We start from the raw sequence: 4,549 nt of genomic DNA on the forward strand, positions 1-4,549 counted from the left end.
GTTTCCGAATCACAGAGCAGGTGACCCCAGGCTGTACGCTGAAGACTGAGCAAGGAGCTGCATAGAGGGCACTGTTGGCACAGGGAACCCAGGGAGGACTAGGGGCAGAACTGCAGAGTCAGCATCTGTGCATGGGGTCTTAGTAACCTGCTGGAAGAAAATTCCAGCAGGTCAGAATTAAGCAAGAAGTTCATCAGAAGGCTGGTGGATCTTGGGGCTTCAGCAGGGCTGAAAATCTGCCTATGTTATTACCTGGTGCTGAAACAGCTGTAGGCATTTTACCTAACCTGATCATCTTTTCCTGTTTACCTGCTGCTGGCAGAATAGCTGAAGGAATATCCCCTAACCTGATCATGTTTTCCTGTTTATTGAACTTTACCTGTTTGCATTCCTAAAGGGCCTGTGTGTTTTCCAGCAAATACAAAGCGGTGGGTCCGGAGATTCAGAGAGCCCACTTCACTAGAAAGTGAAGCCTCCCCTGGTTCCCCCATGCCTTCCAAATTTATGTCATATGTAGTTTATTAATTTACGTCATAGTGTTGTAATGTACCCCGCGAATCACAGAAGGACGCCTCAAGAAGTCGAATTAAAGAGTCACATTTATTGCAATCTGGGACTATGAGGGGACATTCCCAAATCTCATAGCAAAAAGATGGTGGCAAAACCAGACTTATATAGGCAAAAATCACAAAGGTATTGATTACATCCCAGGGTTTGGAATGAGGCACCTGGCTCGCAAAAAAAGCAGATTACAGAAGCAGAATTAAGCATGTTAATTACAGTTTCGGGTCTCGGGGTCACTGAATTGACAGAAATACATTATCTAGAGCCTTTGGGTAACCTGGGTTAAACTTAGGCATGTTATCTAAATTACAGTTCTGGGTCTCCGGATCACTGACTTGATAGAAACACATTATCTAGAGCCATCGAGGCAATTTAGAGTAGTTGCACTGTCCTGGTCTTAGGACCACTGAGTCAACTGGAACGTACCACCTGTGGCTACTAAAACAATTTAGGGTAATTGTGCTGTCCTGTTTCCCAGGTACAGAAGAATGTGCTTCGATAACCAGTAAGATCACAATCAATGGGATAGTCATTCAATCAATAAGTCATTCAATCGAATGGGATGACTTACACAATTTAGAAAATCAAAGTAACCTGTCCATTGTTAAACAAAGCAAAAAGGTACCATACTTCAGTGGGTGGATAGTACAGAACTTAGATTGAGAAGATGTGCCATACTGAGTCTAGAAGAAAGAAGATTCTGTATTGATCTTTAGAATGAGAAGATGTGCCATACTGAGTCTAGAAGAAAAAAGACTCCATATTGATCTTTTAACATGTCCATGCTTTTCTGAGGAAGGAAAGGTGCCGGAAAGGTAAATGTAAAGGCATGGGAGAAGGTAGGCCCAAGGAGCCTTATCTTTAACCCCACTGCAGCCTTTCCACCCCGGGAAAGTGCAGGATTGGCAGCTCTCCCTGGGGTGATAGATCAGGACTCAGGTAATAGTGGAAAGCACCAATCCTACTCTTAAAATGGATACAAGAGAGCATTTGGGGTTTTTCTTTTTAATGCCTGTTTTGGATTGAGTAAGTGGATTTTACTTAGTTTTGAACATATCAAAGTTAGCTCTTGACACAAAAGGTAAAACTAACAATTTGGCTGGAAATTGGGGTTTTGTTTTGAGGTGCTGAGGCTCAGGGGTGGAGCCAATTCACGGTAGAAATGTGAAGCTGCTGCTTTTGGGGTTGAAGTGGGAAGTTGTGAATACAGAGGAGTATGTATGCCCAAGGCAATTTCTGATGGAGGAAGGGCTAGCCTCCCTCCCCCCAACACACAAGCAGGTAGGCCAAAAATTTCCTACCAGTGGAAACTTCTAAAGAGAGGCTTGCTTCCCAGTTTCCCATCCTTGGTAGAAAGAGTGTAACTAATTTGCATTTTAATGGTTACCTGTTTCCAGTCAATGGCAGCCCAAGGCTTTGGGAGTTTGCTAAATTGAATTAGATATTCTAAAATAACAAAATGCTGAAATATTAATCTAAATTTCCCTCACGAAAAATTTAGAGGACAGAATTAAATCTATTGATTGTGTCTTGTATTTTTGAAGTTTATTCTTAAAAATGTTACTGATTGAGAAATGCTAAATATTTAACTTGCCAGCTAAGAGTTTAAAGTTCTGGTTAAATAAATTGGGAGAAATTATATAATTATAGTAAAATTTCAACATTTGTCTAACTGAAAAAAGAGGATAAATTCTGTAATCCCAACCTAAATTTTTAAATACAAAGATCAGTTTAAATTTAACTGATATCTCTTAATAATTATAAAAGGTATATAATCTTTAAATCATATATACACATATGTGTTTGATGGTCTTTCAAGTTAGATTTCAAAACTATAACCAAGAAATGACTTTGAGACATTTCGCGGGCCCTGAAATGTTTTCAAAAGTTTATTCTCTCTTCTTAAATGATTTTTTAATAAAGCCAATTTAATATACTTGAAATCACATGGAAAGCTTTATCGAATATAAATTAATAAGCATATTTTAAGTTTTTGCCTCTAAGAAAGGGCAAAGCAAGTTATTTTGTTTGATATTTCTTAAAATACAGCAGTAGAATTTTAAGATGTAATTTAAAATAACAAAAGCTCCTCGCCGCTGCATTTTAAATTAGGCTGGAGGTGGAGCAGCGTTTGCACCTTGTGTATCAGAATACAACATCACTAAATTTACTAACCTTTGTAAGCAATTGAATCCTAGTAAAGTAAAATTCTTCTAAAAAGTTACTGAAGGCTTCCCATGATCCCTCTGTATATGCAAATAAGCCGAAAGGGAATGCTGTTTAAAAATATTTTAAATTTAATAAAAAGGAGAAATTTTAAAATTTTGAAATATCTTCCACTAATATTTATAGGATAATCTAATGATTTGCTGTTAAAATACCAAATCTGAAAGTACAGTCACCATAAATGTTTCATGACTTTGACTTGTAATACATGGCCTTGCAGCACTATCAGTCAACATCCAGGAAGCAACCCTATAGGTTACTTTTTGTAAAAGAAAAAGATTTCTTTTTAAATTGAAGTTCTCCAAGTATAACCCAGCAGGCGGAAGACAAACCAGACAACCAACAGCCCAGAGACCACCTGGGGCACGGTAAAGTGAAGTATGGTAACTGTTATGCCCAGATTTCAAGATTCCCAAGAAACCACCAGGGAGCCAGCCAGTCCGATGCAAAAGCAAAGAGTCTTTTATTTCAAGCCCAGGCCTGGCTCTCCCACCTTCCTTACTGACGCAGCAGCAAGTGGCAAAGAGAGAGGGGACCGTGGGCCCTGCCGGACTGGCCAGGCGTGAGTCGGCATCTCACCACACAGGATGCGGTCATAGTGATGGCGCGCACCTCCCCCGACCATCACCGGCCAGTCCAGAGGAATCCTGGGTGTGGCTAGCAGAGGCCTCCTCCGGGAAGAAGCCCCCGCTGAGCACATGGCCCTGCCCAAAAGTGGAGGACCCAGGGCAAGATGGAGGGCGCAGTCCCCGCCCCCCCTACCGAGAACGCAGGGAAGGGCGGGGGCGCACGTCCACAGGTCCGAGATCTCACCCTTCCACTGAACACGGAGGAAGTCCTCGCCGTCCCCGGCGTGGGAGTCGTTCTGTGTTGGCTCTGGAGGCTTCCCTCCTCTTTCCTGGGGTGCTCTGGGTCTGGATGTCGTGGGGGATCCCCACGGGGGCTCGCTGCGCCTGGGCCGCCCGCGAGGGCTGGGAGGAGGCCCCTCAGCCGCTGGGGGGCTCCGTCGCCTCCGCTACGAGCAGCCCGGCCCCGCGGTCCCGGATGCCGGCCTGGTCCGGGCTCTGCCTGCTGCTCGGGCCCACGCTCCATCACGGCATCGCGGCTCCGCCGTGAGGCTCAGGGCAGCCGCGGTGTCCCACATGCGGTCCTGCACCCCCGCCACCGTGCGGTTGGCGTGGCGGAGCGAGTAGGTGGCCCAATGGAGGCCATCGCTGGTCTCCCCGTCGCCACAGAAACCCTCGGCGATGCCGGCGCTGCACACCAGCGTGGCGATGACCACACACCAGGCGGTGCAGCAGCAGTCGGTGTCCAGGTGCTCCTCGTTCCCACGCCGCCGGCAGCGCAGCCAGGAGTAGAGGAGCAGGAAGAGGAGGTTCAGGGCGAGGCAGGCCAGCGCAGCGGCCCCGAGCAGCAGCAGCGCCCTCTGGCAGTCGGGGTCCTTGGGCCGGAACTGGTCACTGGTGGGCTCCCAGCGCAGGCTGAAGTGCAACAGCCGGTGCAGGAGGTTCACCCACCAGGGCGCCGTGTAGCTGACCCCGGCCATGGCGGGCCCGGCCCCTTGGACACGCAGCCACCGCGCAGCTCCCCGCCAGCCCGGGGCGTCGGGTTCAGGGGCCCGCCGACCCCGGCCTGGTCACCCCCATCACCTGCACGCTCCTGGGCCCGGCCCTGCATGGCCTGGCTCGGCGGTGCTCGTCGGCGCTCTGCTCCGCTCGGCCGCCTGCGTCCACCGCCTCTTTGTTCGTCCTGCTTGGTG

At 47.6% G+C, this 4,549-nt stretch overlaps 1 pseudogene; it reads right to left on the bottom strand.

Moving 5' to 3' along the window:
- Positions 1-3,805: 3,805 nt before the first annotated feature.
- LOC138998959 (protein tweety homolog 3 pseudogene) lies at positions 3,806-4,336 on the bottom strand (annotated as a pseudogene).
- Between the last annotated feature and the right edge of the window lie 213 nt (positions 4,337-4,549).

Source organism: Myotis yumanensis, unplaced genomic scaffold (genome assembly GCF_028538775.1).
Source record: "Myotis yumanensis isolate MYYU_CA2020_CCGP unplaced genomic scaffold, mMyoYum1.0.hap1 SCAF_21, whole genome shotgun sequence".
In the NCBI taxonomy this organism is placed as follows: Eukaryota; Metazoa; Chordata; class Mammalia; order Chiroptera; family Vespertilionidae; genus Myotis; species Myotis yumanensis.